Below are 25,506 nucleotides of genomic sequence, written 5' to 3'. Positions count from 1 at the left end.
AAGTGATTTAGGATGAAAAAACACTTTTTTTAATGGCAAGAACCACTCTTCAGGGATCTATCATACAGTGCATCAAATTTAAGCTTCATTCATTTATAAAAGTTTAACATTTGTCAGACTACATGCAAAGTATTGGAGACATATTGAAAAAAAGTGTCACTCTGCCTCTTAATTAAACAATTCACTATTTAGAATTGGCTCTGATTCAGTTTCCACTGAGTCACTGCAGTGGAACAGTTACTGTTGTGAATATGATGGAAAAATCACAGACAAGGGACTCGGTGAGAATCAGCTAAACTGCAACTAAAATATTTTATTATGTTAGGAGTTGACGACCTTGGAAACTTTGAACCGTAGAATTAAATGATGATAAACATAGTATCTGTGAAATGTAGTTTATGGGGATTGTCTCCTCTGTCTCTCCTGTTTCTCCTCTTGTATATACGCGTGTATGCCTAGTGATGCCTGCATTCTGTCTGCCTTTAAAGACTTGCTCGTGGACATGTTGGGCGTATTGGCCAGCTACAGCATCACAGTGAAGGAGCTGAAGTTGCTCTTCAGCATGCTGCGAGGGGAAGGAGGTCTGTGGGTAAGTGATAACAGGGGCAGCAGTGTGTGTTTTGTGGGTTTCGGTCACAAAGGTTGCCCTCAGGGAGCCATCTCACTGATCTGTCTGTGGCTTGTTGTGTAGTTGATTAAGTGCAGAATGAGATAACTGACAGTGTAATGACTGTAGTCCAAACAGTCGGGGAGAAAACCTTGACTCTCTTATTACTCTTTTTTTATCACCTGTGCAGCCGAGGCATGCGGTCAAAATGTTGTCTGTGCTGAATCAGATGCCCCAGAGACACGGACCTGATGCCTTCTTCAACTTTCCTGGTCGCAGTGCAGCAGTAAGATTTCACAAACAGATCATTCATGCACAAAAATGAACATATTTTATATTGTACAGCAGTGGATATCAAAGATCTTTAACCACCAAAAAGAAAATCAATGTTTGGATTCCTATTGAGTTTACAAAGTTATATATCTTCAATTAGTCAAAATGTAATTGTGATGGTGCAATATCATTTTCCTTTTAATGAACCCATTCAAAACTGACATGCTTCATTAATCCTTAGTTTATGGTCTCATATATTAAGTATACAGGTGTGAGCTGGCCCTCACAAATAGATGACAACAGCTCCACTGATGCTGTATATAAATACAAGGTGTATAATGTAGGTAACCCAGAACAGATTGAGACCTCACTGTGACTAAATAAGATGCATCATTTAGATTTAGCGATACATTAATTTTGGAGCTGACATATAGGAGCAGTGGAGGATGCGGTTTGTTACCTTTGCATATTTTTGCCTCACACCAAAATACATTAGTTAAAGTCATGAGTCATCACAGTAATTAAATTCAAGGTAATTTTTCACAGATGGTTAAAGTTGTTTTCAAACATTCTCTCCCGAATCTTAGAGATTAATAGCATATTTACCCAAAAGCAAACAGCAGTGACAAATCATGACTGGGTTTATTTCCATCTTAAATATTCAGCATGAGTAAGACTTCTGATGCCATCAGTTGGCCACACACATTGCGGATGTAACCTTTAGTTGCAATTTCCTGAGTGTTATTAATTTGTATTAAATGATCTTTAGATTAGAACTTGCTCGTTAGTGTGGCCTAAGAAAAGATTAAATGAATGCTCTTTAATGTTAATTTTAAGAATAAGGTCGACAGGTTGCATGAAAAAGTTTGGTATTTCAGATAACAATAAAAATAGTACCATTAAAACTTATTGCAGCCTAAACTTTAGCGTATTCTAGTCGAGACACTGAAACAGAATTGAAAACAAACAATTGCCCTTCTGCATCAGGATTGTCTAATATCTGTTATTTGTTGTTTTCCCAGGCCATTGCTTTACCTCCTATTGCCAAGTGGCCTTATCAGAATGGGTTTACATTCAACACCTGGTTCAGAATGGATCCTTTGAATAATATCAATGTTGACAAGGACAAACCATATCTGTATTGGTGAGTACACTGTTGTGAACATACTCTCTTCATATTTGCATGTGTTGCACGGATACTTTTTGAAACTGGAGAGAAGAAAATGTACGTCTCCTTGTTTTCATCAATCTAATTTCTTTAGCTTTGTGTTTGAAAACATTCTCACTCGGCAGGAACCTGAAAATCTAGCAGCAGCTTTATTTCTTGAGAAGTATGCTGTTGATGCTCGGTGAACTGCAGTGATTTTCTCCTTTAAGCAGATTACGACCACAACTTGTTTTTCAACGTTAAACTAGTTTTACAGATACTATTTCTCACACACTTCCATGACGGAGTTTGTGAGAGGGGCCTATTTGTTCCAGATATTTTTCATGAATTCTAATAGAGCAGGGAATCAGGTGAGATAATTGAGATGAAGAACCCATGAAAGCATGAACCAGAGCGACTGGAGCGAGTGCTACACTGTGTAGTTTTTCTTTTGGATTTGAATATCTGCCACATACCAGCTCTTGCTGAGGCTTGTGGGTAATTAGTTCTCAAATCAATAACCCAATGATGTTCAGCTGCGGTTTTCTTTTGTTTATCTGATTTGCTTTTGGAGCAAAATCGCTGATGGATAAAATGGAACATATGAAGAATTCTGGTCGAGAATGAAAGAGAAAATGGAATACTCAGATAAAACAGTAGAGCTGGCTGATGAGAAAAGACTGTTTGCTCTATTCGGTCAGAGATAACAGTCATTTTACTGCATCGTCTGCATGCTGCCATTCCTCTACCTGGATCACACAGTTTGAATGAAAGCACCCTCTCACTTTGGAAGGACTTGTTCTGTGTTTCTCTGATGTGCAACATCAAAAACAGGAAAAGAAGAAATATTGGCTGAGCTAAGTTGTTGGTATTCATGTGGCAGTGATTCCTCTGACAGAGTCACAAAAAGGCTGAGATATGCCAAGCTAATCCTGTTTATGTGTCGCTCTGAGGGCCTCAGAGCTCGGTGGCAGGGCATGTAGACAACAAAAAGGATTGTGTCTTCAGAAGCAGACCAAGGTTGCTGCTTTCCACCTGATGTGTAATCACAAGCAGACCTGTCCACTGGAGCGTCTTGGCCGGCTCAGCTCGGTGCAGGGCTCCATATCTCTCTGTCCCTGCATGCACTCCACAGTATGAAATCCCAGGCTATCTTTATCTGCCTTGACAAAGAGATCAGTTAGATGGTCTCAGTGGGTGGGGTTGGTATGGGGGTTTGAAGATGGTAGACTGCTACAGAGCTGAAGACAATTAGTGTAGTGAGTACGTGTCAGCAGTGAAAAAGATGTGCAGAGAAAGAATAAAGGAGAAGTGTTACACAGAGAGGCTTTTTGTGTCTCATATTGTATAAAGGTGGCATTTCATACACTGCTGACATTATATAGTGTCACTGTGGAGTCAAGAGTCTGAGTGGAGGGATTAGATCCTGGGAGTTGTTACCTTTCCTGCAAAATCTGCAATAGCTGTCACCCTGTGCTGAATGGATAAGCGTTATATCACAAGTCTCATAAGAATTTCTAGAATTACCTGTCAATTACTTCTGCAAATTGCTTTGTGTCTGCATAGCACAAGGCATTTAAAAAAATATGTTGACCCCAATCTTATTATACAGCAGCAAGCCAGTGTCACTTAAATTACTGGTGTGAAGGAGGAAGTAGCCAAATGATAACTTAAAGGCACAAATGAAACTGCAGAAACCCTCCATCTCTGTTGGTTTGAAATGTATTTTCTTCATGCTTGTTAATGAAAGAGTTCACCCTGCCATGTTTGCAGCTCAGGATATATAATGTGCATGTTTCCGTTACCAGCTTTCGTACCAGCAAGGGCATTGGCTACTCTGCACATTTTGTCGGTAACTGTTTGATCGTGACATCACTCAAGTCTAAAGGAAAAGGATTCCAGCACTGTGTGAAGTATGATTTCCAACCAAGGAAGGTAAGCTTTGATTTTTTTATCATATATTTTAAACTGATTTTAATGCTTGATGTGATTATGACATGGAAGAGGTCTTCATGTTATTCCAGCTGAAATGAATGTTTTTAGACATTGAGAACAGATGACATTTTCAAATATAACCAATAACCTGCATTGCTTTTAACCAACCATCAAATATAACTATTGTGCGCCATCGGTGCTTGAGCCAAGACAACAGTCCAGGCTTTTGGTTTGATTTAAAATGAACCATTATTCCGCTTTTGTCTTTATAACACCCTGCAGTTTGGTTTTATTTACCCCAGATTCCCACAACCACCTGTTCTTTTAATGGCATTTTAGAGTTGTATGTCTACAGACCTGGAGTGTTTAAGACCCCTCAGAAGAGTCCTACAGGTGTAATTAGAAGTAAATGTAGATGAGAAGATGAAACCTAATTTAGTGTGTAATGTCAGCGTAGTGTTGATGTCCCTGCAGTGACAAAGAAACGTCTGAAAGCACGTGTCAAACAATTAGAGTCTCCAAGTAACACCTGGGAACAGCCATTCATCCCGTTCCTTCTGCCGCAGCGCAGAGATTGTTCTCTCGAAGCTCTTAGAAGATAAAACAAGTTGAATTAAGTTTTTAATTGATTTTGGGTCCAGACATCTGCGGATAAGTGCCGCTTTAAATTATCTGCGGACGGCTTGCACTCTTCCCCTCAGCCATGAATCCACTCTTAAGTGTCCTTACCTGTGTGTGGAGACGGCTGTAATTCCATTAGACTGCTCACTGTGCCCTTCACGGGTCAAACTAATAAACAGTGGGCACACTGTCACAAAGAGATGGACAACCTATTGCCTACTGCTGTGTGCAGTAGGGCAGAACATGACCTCCTGTAATATAACATTGTTTTTTACAAGTTTACATAGCAGACAGGAACTTCCAACAAAGGAACTGTTAAATTCAAGCTGAGAAACTTTCTTAAGATTAATTTTTAGGCTTTCTGTGCCTTTTATTCTAGAGATAGGACAGTGGATAGAGTCAGGAAGAGAGAGGGAGTGGGGAAAGGAGACACAGGTCGGATTGGAACCTGGGCCTCCAGCTTGGAGGACTATCGCCTCGTTACATGGGGCTTGCACACTAACCACTACGATGTCGGCACCCCAAGTGGAGAAACTTGAACTTACAGAGTCCTATGTGTAATTATTAGTGCTGTCAAGCAGTTCAAAAAATTGTTTAATTAAATACAGGTTTTGTGATTAATGAATTGAGATTAAAAGCATTAAATAATGTGAAATGTATTCCTTTAAAGGTGGACTTCACTGCATTATGTTACATACTTAATTCTAATTGTATTCCATTTTTCACCTCATCACATGTTTATACACAAACTGCTTCAATGCGATCAGGTAGCTTCACACACCGATTCGTTCCTATGCCCGCTGTAGTCTCTTGTTGTATTTGACCAAGAAGAAATACTTTAATAATATTCAGTTGAATCTGTTATTTGACACATCACGTATGCATAGGTCAAGTAAAACACAAACAGGATCCTGTGGACATGCTTTAATGGAGGGATGTTAGAGTGAGGGGCTGCACATGAGGTTAGGGGTTTGTGGCCTTGCTGAGGAAGGGAACTGGCACCTAACCAGCAAGCCCTAGTAATATTGAAGTAAAGTAATTTTATCTTTATATATCAAGGTTTATTGATACATGGCTTCATATATGACAAGAACCAAGTCTGAAGCAGTTGAGCACTTTGGCCTCCACTTTAAAGTGTTTCAGTCTGAACCAGGGACCGGGTCATTACCAGTCCTGAAGATGAGATGAGTGGCTAATGTTATCCCTCTTGTTTTCAACTTTATGATAATATGAGTCAAAAGATGGATCTGAGTAACGAGAAAGCTTCAACGATTTAAATCCAAAGAACTAAAATCAGTGCTTTATCGGCTTCAGCATCCAAGTTTGTGACAAACGCTCACACTAGTACAGAAAAGTTCAAGAAAGTAAATACGACTACAAAGAGAAGTGTATAAATAATATATCTACAGGTTCTGTGTCAGCAAATACAAGCAACACTACACAAACCAAATGTGTTTTCTATTGCTTATATAGTTAGAACTTCTAATAAGCTCAACGTTGTGACTGTTTCTGGACATGCCCACAGGACGGCCCTTACAAAGGAAAATACACTAACCACAATAACATGCATATTTCGTTATTCATTCACATACATGTTATGAAGGTCTGTGTTTCTTCAAGATGTATTTATGTGATCTTTGTACGCACTACTAAACCTTGATCTGACTTGTATTACTGCAGTAAATGTTTCTATATTGAAAACATGAAGATACTGTCTGCTCTGGATTGTGCAGAGGGAAAAACAGATATAGTTTTGACTCCATTTAGCCTTTTCTCTTATTTGTTATTCACCATGCTCCACTGGGGTTTTAAAGTAGAATGCAGAGTAGCCTCATGCCTGTGGCTTTCTAGTCGCTTTCAGGTTGATCTTACTTTATGGGCTGTAAAGAAACAAAGTCGAGAGCTTCACCGCTGCTCAATAAACCAAACTCCATTGTAGTTTTAGTTAACTTTAGCAGATGTGTAGTAAACTTTCTCTGTCTCTCACTTATTGAAGCTTGTAAATCTGACTCTCTTCTCTCCTGCAGTGGTACATGATCAGTATCGTTAACATCTACAGCCGCTGGAGGAACAGTGAAATCAGATGTTACGTGAACGGACAACTCGTGTCATATGGAGACATGGCATGGCACGTCAACACCAATGATGTAAGCCCTCTTCCTTTCACTCCTCCTCGCTGCTGTCATCATTTTCCAATGACTTTGAAGTTCATTGGCACAGAAGTGACTGAGGCAGACACGTCCATGTTTTGCATGGCTGGAAATAGAGAGGAAGAAGAAATGCATAGATCTTGAGGTGTGCTTATTGAGCAAAATGAGTTTTACCCTCTCATCATCGATCTCTCTCAGAAATCTGACATGGCATTTCAGTCTTTATTTGAATAACAGTTTGTCACAGAGCTGTGCTGCAGCAGAGGGTGGAAGATGGAGTATCAAACACTCTGAGAACAGATTTATGCATTAAGTGAAAGATTGCTAAATCTCTGTAGCTGCTGCATTTATATTTGCAGAGAGTTAGTATTATAAGACTGGAACACTCTAGTTTGAAATATATGCAAACACTGAGTGATTGTGTGATATTTGCATGTTTGAATGACCGTCAAATGGAACAGAGAGTCACACATGGCTCTAAATGACTGCTATAAAAAGCAATTTGCATCTTTGAGACACATTTGAAAGGTGTGTTTACTTTGTTTCTGTAGCTGTGAAATGAAGAGAAGATTAGACAAATGACACGCTGAGACACGAGTGCCTCTCATGAAATATTCCAGAACATTAACCTAAGCTGCCTTAATTGTGATGGATAGTTTTTGTGGAGGATTTTTCCTACACTTTAAATGAAGGCAGACACCATAAGGTTGAATTATTTTGATGGGGATGCTGCAGGAACCACTGCATCAAAAAGACACCGGCAGTAATACCACGGACAAAGCAGGAGAACAGTTTGGAATAGTAAAGCTTCTTTCAAATAAGAGGTACACCACATGATACTGTGTTCTACTGTACACCGCTGCAGCTTTACATTCGCCTTGATCTAGATCATTTCAACAACTACAGCAGCTGTCTTCTTACAGTACATGTTTGCTTTAAGGGAGTATGATAACACAGCTAATGGGCTTCACAGAAAATATTTTGAGCTGACAGCTGAGATGTACTGAATGTGATATGTGCAAAATAAAAAGTTGTAGGTAAAACAGGATTTTAAAACATGGATCATTGGCATCGTCTACATGTCTGATCTCTTCACCCTATCTCTTTCTGCTGTTGAGGCTTTCATGAGAAATGTTTCCGTTTCAGGTGCTTTTTCAATCCTTGAGTTACTGTGTACTAAGCATTAGGAGGGATTTTGTTCAAAATGTTTTGCTACATTTAATCAGTATTTAATTTAGCATATTTTAATGAATTCCTGAGACTGAAGATTAAACTGAATAATAAATAGGATTAGTAAAGAACAAGCTTCATCAACATTCTGATTATCCTATGAACAAATTAAAAATGACCCCAATACTTTGTACTGACTTTTCTGTTATTTTCAATCTTCCGCTGTTGTAAATTCAATTACACCCTGAATGCAGTCACAACACACATCGTCTTTATCTTTAAGTTTTCCTTTACTGTGTATCAGGGCTATTGTTTTTATCGCGGTTGAATGAGCGGCACAGGAGGTGATCATGTTTTTGATAGTGACACCAAAAATACAAAGTCTCTGCAGAAAAACAAACAAACTGATCTGTGCGTCATGTTGTTCTTCTGTCTTCTTTCTTCTTGCTCTTTATGAATGTAGAGCAGTCTCTGCAGTTTGAAAGTCTTAAGATGATGTAGCTTTTTCTCTCTGTGTTTTGCAGAGTTATGATAAATGCTTCCTCGGCTCCTCTGAGACGGCCGACGCAAACCGAGTATTCTGTGGGCAGCTGGGAGGTGTCTACGTGTTCAGTGAAGCCCTCAATCCAGCACAGATATTTGCAATTCATCAGCTAGGACCGGGCTATAAGGTATGTACTTGAGGGTGACTAAATTAGATTACATGTGAGCAGTGTGCATCACCTATCCATCTGTGAGATCGATGCCCACTGCCGTCCTGCCACAGTTTCTTTTCCGTATGTCTCCGTCCAGGGAGCGTTGCTTTTTCCTCCCAGATAAACGGCTGCATAAATTACCGTCTTCTTTCAAATAACGGTACAATACAGTGAGGGAAGCAGCAGGCGCTCTGAGAGGAGAGAGTCCTGAGCCGACTTATATCAGCTGCAGCAGGTGGAGCACTCCCCTGCTCTCTGACAGAGACCAGAAGATAGTGAATTTAAAAAGATGCTGACCTTCCCAGAGGGAGATTTAGCCTTGAATTTTAATCACATTTTGACAAAATATTTGGATTTTACATTAGTATTCAAATTATATTTACTTTGCTTGAGACTATTTTCCACTCATCTTGAATGAGATCAAGGGCGTTTCCTCAGTTTATTCTCAGTTTCAAAGACTGCTCTCTCGCTCCCTCTCACTGCCTCACTTTTGCTCCTGATTTTCACAAGTGCTGCTGCTTCTTCACAGTTTTAAGCCCTGCACTCTGTCACAAATGGAGGAATGACACGCACTGCCAAATCAGCTTTGAACACAGGATGTGTCGCAGACACTTTACAATATCTGTCCATTTTACACTAGCTCTGTTTGCTCTCCAGCTGCTTTGAAGATTAAATTAGGTTTTTTTTTATGGCAGAAAGGAAAGGCATCTTTTGCTTTGTCATTGTCAAACTCTCTCTGTTAAAGGTTGTTGCATGAGTGTTTGTGATTTTAATCAGGTCCATGGGTGTCTGGAGATTCCTAAGAGATCTCATTGTTTGGCCTTTCCGCTAATAGCTGGTGACTTGTCGTTTACCTCTTTAATTGTGGTTCTAGACCTTCTATTAGAGAGGAAACACACAGACGAGCAGTCCTCCAGGTTTCTCAAAATAATGAAGAGCAGGTCCCAGGGAGACAATTAGCAGAAATTGATGAAGCTGTGCAGGCTGTTGGTGATGGGAAGAGTGTGATAGAGGCAGCCAGGTGAGCTGAGGATGAAGGTCAGAGAGCTGTCAGACTCACTGATTGGTTGTTGTGATGGGAGTCTGTCCAGGGGATGAGTGGCCTGAATGTGGAGCAAATCACTGCACACATATGCTGCAGCATGTACATTACACCATTATATATATTTATTTCAGCTCCACTGCCACAGAAAAAAACAAACATCTGAGCTGATGTATGATTCATTTTCTGATTCCTGGTCCTCTCATCCATGTTTGATGTTTGACACGCTCACTTAATATATCCAAGAGAACTGTAACTTTTGCGGCTACTTGAAATGCAGAGATTATTGCTGCCTAGGGTTAGTATTCCTTCTGCATCTTATGATTAATGGCTGTAAATCCTACAGACTTGTAAGTTGAATCGGGTTCCCTTGGCTCTTTTCTTATTGCTGTAAGCCAATTTGCACTCTGAACTGAGCTTGACTCAACAACTTCTGCTGTATATTGCTGTTTCTATGACTGATTTGAAACGTTCCCAGTCATTCTGAGATAACATCAAGAGACAGTGTTGTCAGACACTGAATATGACAGAAGCTGACTGTCTTATCACATTGTCACTCCTCGCTTCTGTTTTAGCCAAGTTCATAAGCTTTGGTGAAAGTCGAGGAAATTGTGGGCTGAAGGATTCATACGAGAGAATTAATTGCCTCACAGCGGTGTGAGATGTAGCTCAGCATGAAGACTATCATTCCCAATGGATACTAGTGAACACAGTTATCCAGAATAAACACACTAAGGGGCCTTTTGATAACTGCTTATCCCTCTCCAGCTCTGGGAAATGGCATGGTCTGGAGTCATAAAGCAATGTCCATCACAGCAATATCCAGTGACAGCTTCACTGAACACAAAGTGCTAGTCATCGAGACGACTCGTCAAGACGGGGAAGCCGTGACTTCTCAAATGATGCTCTCAGTTATCTCTGTGTTTGCCCTCTATTATCTCTACCATATGTGTTCTACATGACACAGATTAGCCTGTTGTGACAGTGCCAACACTGCACTGCAGTATGAGCCACAGATTTCTGTAGAGAAGACTGGGGAGAGACACTTCACCCCCCCATGTTACACAAGACAAATACCTGTGAGTATTGGGCCATGAAATATATCAATGTCTGATGCAGAACAGCGCATGCCAAGTCATTGGATGTCATGAACGTCGAATATAATGGAGGCTTTTTGGAGTGAACCAACCTATCTTTATATTTGAGGCAGCTGAATGAGTGGAGCACTCAAAGCTGTTTACTTGGTCTTATCACAGTATACAGGGGACATAAAAAGTCTGCACAACCTTTTCAAAATGTCAGTTTTTGTGATGTAGAAAAACGAGACCAAGAAAGATCATTTCAAAACTTTTTCCACCTATAATGTGACCTATTACCTGTGCAATTTTATTGAAAAAAAGTGCATTTCCTGTTCACAGCCCTCTTCAGGTCATCCCAAAGATTTTCAAGAGGATTCAGATCAGGGCTCTTGGTAGGCCATTCAAAAACTTCAATTTTCTTCTGGTGAAGCCGCCATTCTTTTTTTTTTGATTGGGTCATTGTCATACTGACTTCAACTTCATCTTCAGCCTTCAAGCAGACACCTGAAGGTTGTGTACCAAAATGTGTTTAATTCCCTTTAAAATCCCTAGTGTCTGCTGATGAAAAACAGCCCAGAAGCATGATACTGCCACCACCATGCTTCATCGTGGGTATGGTGTTCTCTTGGTTATGTGCAGTGTTGTTTTTGCACCAAACATACCTTTTGGAATGATGGCCAAAAAGTTGAACTTTGGTCACATCAGACCAGATCAAATATTCCCAAAAGCTTTTGGGGGCCTTGATGAATGTTTTTGCAAAATTGAAGCAGGCTTTGATGTTTTTCTTAGTAAGAAGTGGCTTCTGTCTTACCAGCCTACCCCATAGCCAACACATAGAGAATACGGGAGATTGTTGTCACATGTAGAAAACAACTAGTGCTCTCCAAACATTCCTGCAGCTTCTTTAATGTTTCTGTTGGCCTCTTGGCAGCCTCCCTGACTAGTTTTCTTAATTACTTTCCATCAATTTTGGAGGGATGTCTTGTTCTTGGTAGTGTGACAGTGGTGCCATATTTTCTTCACTTGCTGAAGGACATTTTTTTGTACCCTTGTCCTGATCGATACCTTTCAAGAATGAGATCCTTCTGGTGCTTTGCTAAGATCTTTGCAGAATCATGACTTTTGCAGCTCAGTGAATGTCATGAATGTCCTACCAGAACAGCCTAAATCTTACTTACGGTTAATCAGTCAATTTAATTGATGGCAAGTGTGTACAGACTTATTATATAACCTGGATTTTTTCAGTGGAATTTCACAGGTAATAGGTCACATTATAGGTGGAAAACGTTTTGAAACGATCTTTCTTGGTCTCATTTTTCTACATCACAAAAACTGACATTTTAACAGGGGTGTGTAGACTTTATGTATCCACTGTATAACGTATGAAGGCTGCACAACAGACATTTTAACTTTGTTGGATGATGTTTTCATATTAAAATACTCATTTTGGCAGACAAACATTTGTTACATAAGGAGGGATATTGCACACAAATAATTGCAGTAGTAGGACAAAAGCAAGATTTTTAAATAATCTTTTGCTTATTTAATGACAAAAACATCCTGGATATAAAAAGATATACTATACTGACACACTTTTAATTTATTTTTCTCAGGCAAATAATTGGAAATCCTTTTTGCATTCTTTGTACACTATGCTGTGTCATTGTGTAGTGAGGTTCAGGCTGCAGTAAAGGGATGTCCCTAGCTTGTCAAGCTCCTTGTTTCTCTGAGGGAGTTGTGGGGAAGCCCCTGGTCAGTGACATCCTTCAGCACTTTGAGAGGAAGAAGGCAGCTGTGCTCTAATTCTCTTACATGACGGGCCGCCCTGTGGAATGATGCTGGCATGCTACACAGTTTGTCACTGTGGTCACAACCCATGAGATCATTATTTTCACACTGCGGCGAGACTCAAGCTAAAGTACAGGCCACTGAAGCTTGTTATTTCCTCTCACTTGGGTTTCACAAGTAGGAACTTTTGAAGGATGTTAGAGAATACATGATGAGATGCATGCTGGCTTCTTGCAGACTGGATCAGAGCAGATGAGCAGAATACCTCTCATGCCTTTTTTATCATCTGACTGGAAGGAGATAGGCCATTAAATGTGGCTCAACCCTCTCAGTTTCACAAGCTCGCCTGTAAAACTCTTGCCAGAATAATGCTGCCAGGCAACAGATACAGCAGCAGTAAATATACGTAAACTTCAATCAGTATCCTTGCTCAAAGGAAAATCTAAACACGCGGGAAACAGTTTCAGAATCAGACACAAAATGGATTTAACATTTTTAATTGTTTAATACAGGCTGATTTCAATGCACTTGACTTTTGCACAGGTATGCAATGAAGATGATTCTCACACTCAGTCCGTAATAAAATGTACAATCATTGTAGTTTACAGCCTGGCTCATCCATCTACTCCCTAACTGCACAGAAGCAAACCCAGATTTAGCTGCCTGTTCAACTGGCGCACGAGCTCTGTTTGCTTGTGTTGCATAACATACTGTATTTATCCACAGTCTCTTTACGACCAGATGGTTGTTTCCTTGCTGGTGCTTGAGCTCTTTCAGTCTCTCTTTATCTCTTCACCATCTGCTCGCTGTCCATGAGTCGGAGAGGGAAGGAAAACCATTTCTCTCATTCATTAATAATTCAGGCCTGCTGATTAGACAACTTGATTTCCTTATTAAGCGGATTCAATTCACACCGCATTGACAAATTAATTCAGCTCGTCTGTCAAAAGCTAAATGATTGAGTAAATGAACAGTAGTCTGTTATTGATCAGCTGTTTGTTATGTAAGCCATAATGGATGTGTTAGTGGAGGACGCCCCGGTTCTTTTCATGCAGACATCAAATGGCCCCAGATGTCTTTACATCTTTAAATTGTAAATTTTTCAACGTTCAATTTAAACATTAAAAACACAAAACACAAGATAAATGCTTCAAAATATTTCTTCACTGTAATCATTAAGACAGTTGTTGTAACACTTATGAGTTGACGCTATACAAATAAAAATTGATTGATTGATTGATTGTTAAATAGTCCTGACAATTCAAAGTGTACTCAAGAAAATACTTTTCATACGATATCTTAGTTTTTCTCTCCCTCTCTCTTTTGCTCTCTCTCTCTCTCTCTCTCTCCCTCCCTCCCCCCCTCCCTCTCGCTCTCTCTCTCCCCCTCTCTCTCTCTATATATCTCATATGTAGTTGGAGAACTTAAATTCATCAAATAAATCCAATAAATAAACACAGAGGTTCTGTTGTTTTCTCAACAAGTATTTGCACAATGTTCTGACTCACAGTCTGATTACTTTGGATGTGAAGTGACACAGTAACGCAAAGCTAAATTGCAGACTGCCAGCCCTTATTTGTCTGCGTATTCAGCCAGACTGGATAAACTGTTCTCATACTGGCTCCCCTTTCAAGAATTCCCATTGTATTTCATAGAAAAAAAGATTTGTTCTGTAGAGAAACCTGTGTATTTGCCAAAATCTTAATGTGTGCTGGGTAATATTGTGCAATCATAGTACACTGTCCTTGCTCTCGCTCTTGTAATTTGACTCAGCAGTGACTGTGCTCGGCTTAGATTTCTCAGGAGCGGGCAAGAGAGCTGAGAGTAAATGAATGTATGGAATCAATCACCTCTGGTCGTTTTCGTTAGGTCCTGTTCTTTGTAATGTTTTCACTCTGCAAAAGAACTTGAAGATCGTTTTCAAAAAAAGTGCCTTTTGTCATTTGTCCCCGATGTGAGATAAATAAAAATAAATAAATCCTTTAAAATCTAATCAAAAGAGTTAGCATTTTGAAGTGAAAACATATCCTTTGTCACATTAATAAGAAATGTATGATACTCCCTTTATGTCATTTTCCTGCGCCTTATAGTTTCTTCTTCAGCGGTTAAACACCAAGCTGCTGATTTATACCAGGAGTTCTCCTGAAACAAGGCATACCTGATTGTAAAGATTGTTGAAAAACGGTTTGCATCATTAAAAGCATTGATTTGTATCTGTAGGAAAGTGATTTATCTGTTGATATATAGCAATCACCTCAATGTAAAGAAATAAATCCTGACCTTCCGAAAATGTGTTATTGCTCATTCAAAGACATCTTGTCATTTTTCCATGTTTTGATGGATATTTTTAATCAAGTTGTAATTAAAAGATAAGACCTAACTGGTAGTGATAAGCACCATTTACAGGACGGAGCAACTCAGTCTACCCCTCTAACCCTCCCGATCTCTCAAACACTTATTATTTCTCTCTCTCATCTTTTTCCTAGAGCACATTTAAGTTCAAGTCAGAGAGCGACATTCATTTAGCGGAGCATCACAAGCAGGTGTTGTATGACGGCAAGTTGGCCAGCGCCATCTCCTTCACCTATAATGCCAAGGCCACCGATGCTCAGCTCTGCCTGGAGTCCTCGCCCAAAGAAAACGCCTCCATCTTTGTGCACTCGCCACATGCCCTTATGCTCCAGGTCAGCTGCATTACTAAAAGTTCATGTGTACACTATACCAGATGAATACATTGATTTCTGCTGCACTCATATAACAAGGTTCTGACAGAAGTGTGTTTTCTGTTTCTCTCACAGGATGTAAAAGCCACTGTCACTCACTCCATCCACAGTGCCATACACTCCATCGGAGGGATCCAGGTGCTGTTCCCGCTCTTCGCTCAGCTGGATTACCATCAGCTGAACGACAGCCAGGTGGAACCTACTGTGTGGTAAGATCTAGAAATGCTAATGTGCTTTGTCTTCCTTTGTGTCTCTGTCTGTAACTTTGTGTTTTTGCTGCTGCCTTCTTGGCCAGGTCTCTTTAACCTTGTTAAATAAAACAAACAAAATAATATAAGAGAATTTTAAGATTTTGGGTTTCCATGAATTTGATTGCTTTTAATCCTGGACCACTTACATAAGAGACTGATGACTGTAGAAGTGGAATACTAATGACTTTGTTTTTGTTGAAATAAACACTTGTCTTATCAGCCTACAGAAAGTGGCATAGCAACAGATATGCACTGCATGTCTTCTCATTAGGATATTGTAGATTTGTTAATCTTTTTCTTGCATTTTGGTAGTGTTAAGTTTGTAGTCAGTTAAAACAGAGGGACTAAGAAATCCACTAAAATGGCTGTAAACTAAAGTAGAATGAACATGTTGCTGAATAAACTTAAATGTTTGCTAATGTAATGCTTTAGGAAATACTTGTGACAAAGTGAATGTCTATGAATGATTGATTTTTCTGCAGTCTTTTCTGTACTTGTTTATGAGTTAACATGGACATTGATCAAAATGTTACCTGTAATGAACAAATCCATGCTTATAATATCTGCATTGGTCAAGCTGTAGCCCATTTTTCTACACAGTCTCTTCTCTGTGGTTGAGTCTGCGCTCCTCCCCACCATCCTGATGTGGTCAGTCCAAAGCTACTCTGCTGTCCTCTGGATGGAGTCTGAGCTCTGCTCTAATCCCATGTCAGTTCAACGACGGCAGTACGACTCAATAGGCGCCCGAGTGGCCACACAGCAGCACACAAACCCCTGAGGCCTAAATCTTTCTGCCTCTGTAGTTTCTCTCATCTCAGCTCAGAGCCCCTCTTTCTCTCTGGCTTGAGCATCGCCAGTCTGTCCCATCACTTGCTTTGTCCTTGCGTTGGCTTTTGGATCGAGTTCCTCTAAATCCTGCTGAGCCTGCGAGTTCAAAGCTTTGTCAACAATGAACTCTCCAAAAGTCCTCTGGACCTGCCGTGGCTGTGCTAAACATCCTCCTCAATTAAGTATTTAAACAAATATGTATAATAAATAATATATAATCTATTATGTATTTCTGTCACATATCACATTTCACACAGCTGTGATATATTATCAGTCACTTCTGCTCTGCAATATTGGGTATGCTTTCAGTAAAGGATCTGAGGTAAAGCCAGAGAGGTAAAGAAGTTAAAGCACACTGACTTGAACAGTTTCAAACTCGGAGAGGAAGTTCCACATTCAATGTTATACATTTCTGTGCATATGTACAGTATCCACGGGCAAGCCTGCAGAGGAGTGGTTGTGTCCTTGTGATTGTCGCACTAGAGTGGAGGCCACTAGAGGGTGTTGGGTAAAGCCGATTAAAAAGTGTCACCAAGCACCCTGTCGCTCAGCCAAAGTCTTGCAACAAGAAAAAAAAAAATCATCTTCAGTGCAGAGCCTTGGCCCCTTGGAGCCTTTCCCCGTGAACAACAAAAACAGCCTGTTACAACCTGCCCCCGGACCACTCTCCATCCCTGGAGAGCCCAGAGAGCCAACCCTTTCTTCTCAGCTGAAGAGGTTTGAAAGTGACGAGCTACAGTTCCCAGCTGATTGCTCCTTTGAAAATGACCTTGTCTTTATCTCTCTGCCCACCGTCTCCTCATGCTGCTGTAGTGTATAGAATAACTCCTTCACCACTCTGTGTGTGTGTGTGTGTGTGTGTGTGTGTGTGTGTGTGTGTGTGTGTATAGATGCAGTTTTTTTATCCGCCAGTGAGACTTTATGTCTTCTTTTTTTGCAGTGCCACCCTCTTGGCCTTTCTGGTTGAGCTGCTCAAGAGCTCTGTGGCCATGCAGGAGCAGATGCTGGGAGGGAAGGGTTTTCTGGTGATCGGATACCTGCTTGAGAAGGTACAGTAGAGCTGAGTTTCATAAACCTTCTACATATAAGAACTTCAGTAAATTAAATGTAGATCAATAGTGTCAGATCAGATGGACTCATCACTGCAACAGTTTTTCTAACTGAGCACTTATTTGAATAATTTATACTTCTCATCTTTATGAATAGATGATGAAGGCTGTGGTTCAGTGGTAGAGTCGGCCGTATCTCAAACGAAAGGTCAGAGTTTGGAATGGATTAGTTGATACTGATGGACATTTTACATAGTGAATCGTAGTTATGCATGCTACCACCAGTGTGTGAATGTGGTGTGAAAAGGTAGGTGTGACCTGTGGGGGTAAAAAACACTCTGAGTAGTCAGAAGAGAAGAAAAGTGCTATACAAGCTCAAGTCCATTTACCATGAATAGAAATGGATATACTGAAGTGCAGACTTCAGACACTTTATATTACTCAACCTTTGGAGTCCTGAATTTAACTTTGAAGTTAACAGAACTATAAAAAAAACACCCAGAGACTACATCTCCACCTCTTTCTCCCCTTTGTTTTCTTCTTTTTACACATCAATCTCTATTTAGTCTTTTTGTGATGCAGATCCTAGCAGCTTGCCGGCCTCCCCTGAGTGCCGGCTCTTTTGGAGCCCTGAGAAATGACTCCACTTTGTCACTCAGTGTCTTGCCTGCCTGCTGGCTTCAGCTGCTGTTAACTAACAGCCAGGCAGAGTCTGCATCTGAGAGCTGCTGTTTTTTTTTTTTTCTTGTTTCCTTCCCGCTGCCAGGTTTCACACTTCCACATATCGCACCATCTGTTCGTGATCTGTTTACGCCACACCTTCCCTTCTCGGTGTGCCTTCATTTTTCCCTCTCTCCTGCCCTCACCGAGTCCCCAATCCCCCACCTGGGTAGAGAACAGGTGCCAGACAGGAGCACTCAACATATTTGTCAAAGAGGAATTCTCTGCAAAGTCATGCCTCTGCTACTTGCTCTTATTTTATTTGTTTAGATCCACGTGCAAAATGACTAAAAAGACACAATTACAGATTCTGGCAACACACCCACCTGCTGCTGAGCATAATTAAAAAATGACAATGACAATTATATAAAAAGAATAATACATTTGAATGTGTTAACAACATGCATGCAACAATTGAGCAGTACACAAAGAAAAACCTTTCCACTTGTCTTAAAGGTAAAACTATCCATTCAGGAGGGCGCTGGTAGTTTAGTGGTTAGTGCACGTGACCCATGTCAGGAGGCTACTGTGCTCCATGCTGGTGGCCCGGGTTAGTAATCGACCTGTGGCTCCTTTCCTGCATGTCATTCCCCCGATCTCCATTGCCCTGAGATCTGCCTCTATCCACCGTCCTTTCTCTAAATAAATTCATAAAAGCCCCAAAACAATCTTCTTAAACTATGGATACAACTCACTTTTACAGCTTACATAATGTACCGGTAGTTTAAAAAAAAGGCCTTCATGCTAACATTCAGCATAAAATGACCTTTGTGCCTTCTTGTAATTCATTTTTCTTGGTTGACATTTCACAGACACATTGCTCATCATGTGTTGCCCTCCATGCTGCAGGCACTAAATACAGAGATACACACATGCATTCAGCAGAAAAAGGCTGAGTGATGTGTTTACTGTTTAACACAACTTTGTGATCTTTCCCACAGTCATCCCGTGTACACATTACCAGGGCTGTATTAGAGCAGTTCCTCTCCTTTGCAAAGTATCTGGACAGCCTGTCACATGGGGCACCACTACTGAAGCAGCTGTGTGACCACATCCTCTTCAATGCTGCTATCTGGATCCACACCCCTGTTAAGGTGAGCTCCTGCAGGTTACAGGTCGAGTGAAAGGGACAGTCGGTCAAGCTGAAGTGGATGCTTATCGGACTCTGGCAAAACTAGAATTTCTTTGTCCTTTATTTCTTGAAACATGTAACTGTGTGGGCTCACATGTGAATAAATGTGGAAACTATATCTGTCATGTATGTTTCACACTGGGTTCAGTTTTGGTGACATGCCCCATGGCAGCAGTTTGTGTAGGTGAAGAAAAATGACGTTATTAATGAACTACTTACAAATAAATGTTGTTTCAGCTGACTTGTTTATACATGTATAAAATTGTTGCAGGTTTCATCACTTACTTCCGTCCTGTCCTCAAACTAACCACAGTTTTTAAGTTTTTAAATGTTCCAGAGTTTTTTTTCTCCACCCTCCTCTTAAATTACGACCCATGAAAAAATGGGATGAGGTATATCAAAGAAGCTGAGTTTGTGTGGCAAATACATTTGCCTTAGGAATGCGGCTGGTGGGCCAAGCCATGAATAAATAAATAAAAAAAGGAAATAAATACAAAAGTGTCTGGAGGCTTGCCTGCGACACACCTCTAAAACAGAGCATAGCGAAAGAGGGAGAAAAAATGAGACCCAGCGAGGTAATGAAGTGGGTAACACACTTTTAGCTACAACTGCACAAAGAGCTGCGCTGGCTCTGTCCCTTAGGACATGCCTCAAAGTCCACTTTTCCTCTGTCCCTGTTTGCTGTTTGGGACTACAGAGAGTAGCTGAGTGGAAGATGGGGTGTGCTATATGCATTAATTACTCACTGACCTTGTCCTAGTAGACAAAAAAGATTGTGTGAGCACATTTCACTTCCCCGTTCTTCCTGAAAATTATGTAACCAACAACAAGCTGCTCACTTATCTCCTGTGTGTAATTTCAGTAGCCTAAGACCATATCACATCATGCTTACATCGTAAGCACACTGCAGCCCTTTCATCATGACTCACATTTGAGTCGTTAATATCCTATAATTTATGACATATGGGAAAAGCTCTTGGTATTTATAGCTTCTACGACTGGTGGGATTAAGGATTCTTGTCAGCTCAGTTGCTAATTACAGAGGACATGCTAATCATCACTGAGCAGAGTGTAGCGAGGACAATTATGAAATTGAGTAATATAGGGTCAGTCAGCATCCCTACGAAGCACCTGTCAGGATAATACGCTCATGTAACGCAATCCACAACGGCAAAAAGTCTTGGTCAGACTAAAAAGGTTTACACTTCAAGAGATTAATGAAAATGTGAAGTTAATGATGTGACAACTTGTATATGTGTGTGTCTTCTCCCACTTCAGGTACAGCTCTCTCTGTACACCTATCTCTCTGCTGAGTTCATTGGCACAGCAACCATCTACAACACGATTCGCCGAGTGGGCACGGTGCTTCAGCTCATGCATACGCTAAAGTACTACTACTGGGCCGTCAACCCTGCAGACAACAGTGGCATCACGCCAAAGGGTCTCGGTGAGGGCACAGGTCTTTTTCCTTTCCATAAGCCAAGCTGAGTTAATTTTGTTGTTGTGGGATATGATCTGATTCTGGTTATTGGTTTTATATAAACTGTTCAGCATCACTCTGAAGCTCATCCAAGTGAAGCGCAGTGTTCTGGGAGAGTAATCATTGGGAAGAAACCAATAGCAAACACAAACCTGCTATCAAAGTGTCTTCCTGAAATGGCAGCAGCTCCCCCACATTTAGAATGACTCATCCCCACATGGAAGCGCTTGCCTGTCAGCTGTTAGGACCGTGGCCATCACAGGAGATGACAGAGAGGCAGACACGCCACATCAATACTGTTGTCCCCCCAGGCTCCTCGGTGTGGGCGTAAGGCCTCTGAAACCTGGGCCAGTAGTATGACAAGATACTTTCTCTACGAAACAGCAGGCCAACACCAAGCAGGCTGTGCTGAAAGTGGAAGTGTCCTTGAACTGTCATTTCCCTTTTGCTCTCATTATTCTTTTCCCAAACTGACTGTCTTGTAGTATAGAGGTTGTTTTGTAATTGTACTGAGAGCTCAGTTTACACTGCACCAAGGTCTGATGAAATCCTCTTCCTGAAGGTTAAAGCTAGTGTTCTTTCAACATTGATGTTATTCTTGTCTTCACTCAGAATTTCTACTAAGTTAGTTTTTTTTCATTGACATTACATATCTGACGGATAATAACAAATTCTCACAAGCAGCGTGGACAGAGTTTGACGCTACAATGACACACAATCTTTACCTATATATATATATATATATATATATAGATGCTGCGTGTGGTTCAACATATTCACTGTCAGCTAAATCAAGTGGAGAAGAACATTCTGACAAACGGAAAACAATGAAGCAGTTTAGTTTTGTCTGGAGAGCGCATGAGTCGCATGGGACTGGCTGAGGGCATTCTGGGTAAAATAGTAGTGAAACATTCACACATGCAGCTCATTTAGAAAATTTCAGGCCGTTTCCAGTTTTTATTTTTTTGCATGTGTGATTTAAGTATTTAGTATTGGTGTCCTCTATCCTGAGTTTAGACAATATAAGAACACCCATCACAAAGTTAGGTCAGTCCACATGCTCTTCACAAGACATTTTAACATCTCTTTACCCCTGTCACTTACTCAGTGGGGTGTCCCTGTTCCCTTCATATGGGTGTGAGGGAACTTAACAGGATTAATAAGTGATGAAAGCGCAACCTATCTAGAAGTTATGTTCCTGGAAGACGAGCTATATTTAGCTTGTAGATCACAGCAAAATGTAATAGTACTTCATTTCCATCCTGTCCTCTACGTCAAAGTCTTTTTGCTGTGCTTCTTGTATCTTTCATTCCTGCTGAATAATAGATCTTGATGTCAAAACACGTGCTTGGGAAATCTGTCTCTGTGTTGCCTCAGGCAGTGCAGTACAGTATTTATTTTTATAGGATCATCACAAAACAGTGTAGTGTTCTGAATTGTTCAAAGTCAGAAGTGTCAACATGGGTTGTAAGAAACACCAAAATAATGCAAAGGGTGCCCTATAGTCTTTTTACTGTAGTCAGACACGCTTGACACAGTCATGCTCAGTGAAAAGATGTCAATATAACTGTCAGTGTGCTAAGTGGTTTTATCATCTGCAGAGATGACCTGATCTGTAACTTTGCCTCTACAAACATCTGAGTGGGTTGCTCAGATTCTATCTATAATAATAATAATAATAATAATATATATATAATGTGTATATGTCAATCCCCAGCTGCTAAAGTCACATACCCCAGATTGCTCTCGCTGCTACACAAGGGGCGTGTGAATGTAGTAGAACTGTGGGCTGGGCCCTTTAGAAGCCTCTGCCATCAGTGTGTGAATGGTGAATGTGCCCCGTCACTTTACAAAGCATGGGTAGGATTCCAAACAAAACAGTAGTTTTTGCATAGGTGGGATGAAGAGATCCAAAGAAAAACATGCAGAGCCTTGCAAATGGATGTGCACATACACATACTGGACTATACTGCTTATTTATCAATCATAAGGTTCTACACTAAAAGCTTAGGCTCTTTCTACTTATACTTGTTGACACATCTGTAAATATCGCTCCCACTGTGGGAGATTGTTATGGTAAAATAGTTGAGATTCTGGAGAAGACACATCTAGAAATGGATTGCCTTCCTGCTGTTGGTAATTTTCAAAGTGGGTCCACTTTCATTGATCCACGTGTGATTTGGCAGGTCAGTTTTTTCCCCTGTCCTTCTGAACTGAGAAATGACCAAACAAAGACAAGTACAAAGAAGGAGAGAGCCAAGCAGATAATGAAGTGTTCAATTATAGCGACACAGAGAACATATTTAAAACAAAGCTCCTCCAGTGACTTGCTCGGTTTCTGGTAGTGCCTCCTCTCTTTTTTTCCTCGGGTCTTAATTCTGAGTGCTATCAAATTAAAGCCATGTATCATTCAGTGTTGCACAGAATCACTGCAGGCTGAGCAGACAGATGCCCCATTGCTCAACTTGTCTCAGTCAGTGATATGCACCCGCAAGCCACCGTATAATATGTCTCAATCTTGATCACTCTCCCTTTGTCTCTGTCTCTGCCCTGCCTCGATTTTACTGAATAATGAGTCATGAACAAGTGGCAACCTCTGGTGTTGAAAAAATGAAGCCTACTTGGTGGTGCAAAAAACTGCAGTTTCTTGAGTGTTGACTCGAATCTGTCTCCAAAAGAAGTCCCATACACACCGGAAATGTAAAAGTGGATTTTGACAGCAGAAATGGTAGTCAAGAGGTCGTCAACATAAATTTCTGTCTGTTTCATAACCAGTTATCAGCTCCTGACAGGATCTTTAAGGTGTAGTGGATTTGATTCTTGTATAAAAATAATCTGCTGTAACATTTTAATTAATGATAACAGCAACATATTGGATTTTATTGACAGATGTTTGGTCGTCTTTCTCTTGTTTTATCTTTTTCTATATTGATGTCCTATTTGAATTTGCTTTAATTAAGTACAGTTGGTACTTTGGACTGTGGTTTCTTGTTGAAGAGATTTGAATCTTCATGGGACTTCTGGGGAAAATACCATCATAAAAATAAACATACATTATACACCTGGGAAATCCACTCGAGCAATTGGAGGTTTGGTGGTGCATTAGAAACGATAGAGAGTGTGATGGGGAGCCTTAAGCATTAATTTTTAATGAATTTCACCTTTATGTTTGCCCCCGTGTTATGAAATGTTTAGTCAATGCAGTCTTTTGTTGACACACTCCACTTGCTTTAAACAGAAAACAGACAAACAGGCGATTGCTATAACTTCAGAAGAACTCTACAAAGTCATTATTTCTGCATCTATTAACAATATTCGTTCCATTAAAGGGCTTTGTCATCCTTTTGTTTATTTATAAGCGTCTGGAAGCAAAGCTCTATTTATTCCTGTTCCCTACTTAAAGGTTGGCATGATTACACAGACCTAATTCTATTGTATATGCAGTGACTTTATTATCATCAGTCATAAGCCGAATAAGTATTCCTGCATTAATCACATGGACATAAATTGTTTTCCAATAAACGCTTTCTCCTGGTGCCCTTGGGATGCAGGAAGTAAAGCAATATGTGAATGAGAAACAAGAGCTGTGCAGAGCTGCTGAGCATAATTGGTTGTGAATAACTTGGATGCATTGGCTGCCGTAATAATGTTCTTATCATCCCTTCCATGTCAGGCTCAGTCCCTGCTCTGGGTTTTCCTCTCTCTCTCTATTAATCAGTGTCACGATGCAGAAGCACTTGCCATCCTCCTGCAACCTCAGGGAGCCTCATCATTGATTACATTGAGTGGCTGTTGTAGCGGCAGGATGGTCAGGTGTCTGCTGCCATTGTATCTGTCATCATGGCACTGTCCCTGCTTCAAAGGAACATGTGTCCAGCCGAGGTGGAGGTTGGAGTTTATCAGCTCTGAGAAGAGAAGAAAGGCATTTGGCAAAGTGACGAACTCCCTTAGAAAGGCTGTTGTGTTTGGCCCAGTTACTTCCATTTAATATCTCTGCAAACGTAAGAGATTGTGTCTCTGTGTTTCTACCTGGCTGGATGCACAGGATGAATAAGAAATGAATGAATGAATGTATGCCAGGTCTCACAGCCAAAATGGAGCCTTTGTGCTACATTGACAAGTGCTACTAATCTAATGCGGGTTCATGTTTGCATTGTTGTAAGCGGTAAAGTATGCTATATGTAATATCCTGTATTTCCTGATGTGTTTGATTGAATAGCTCTGTGCTGTATTGATCTGCCTGTTGCTGAAGCCCATCAATGTGCTTACTCAGTGTCTGTGTAAACACTTTCTGGTTAAAAACAAAAGAGCTCAGTGTATTGAAAAGGGTCTGACCGAGTCACAATTAATCCCTGTGCCAACTAAACCGCAGCAGCGCAGTAATCTGACAGTTAATCAATATCAACTGTCATATTCTGTCATTCTTCTTTATTTGCGGGACATACATTCACCGGCTGACAGCGGTTAAAGACCCGTCACACAGTGAATACGCTTCATGACAGGGATGGATTGCAATATTATGCTTCCTTGTGTGCCAAAGTGACCTTAAGTTGGCAGAGGCATTCTGGGTAGTTTTAATGAGATGTTGGCTGGAGTTATGGGAAGTGAGGCTCTGCTGACCTTGGGCAGGCAGCCTGGGAACTATGTTGTGACCAAGACCTGGGATACACACGGACTTTGGATGCAGCATGAATGATAAATACCTTTTAGGTTGACTACTCAGAATTTAGAGCATGCCATGTTTATACAATTTATTCTCCCAAACTTTTTAATGTACACATTCTCCCTGGGAGGCGGACTGAATGTGTGAAGCTCT

This window comes from Labrus mixtus, chromosome 9, assembly GCF_963584025.1.
Source record: "Labrus mixtus chromosome 9, fLabMix1.1, whole genome shotgun sequence".
NCBI classification, from domain to species: Eukaryota; Metazoa; Chordata; class Actinopteri; order Labriformes; family Labridae; genus Labrus; species Labrus mixtus.
This window is presented reverse-complemented; position numbering follows the sequence as displayed.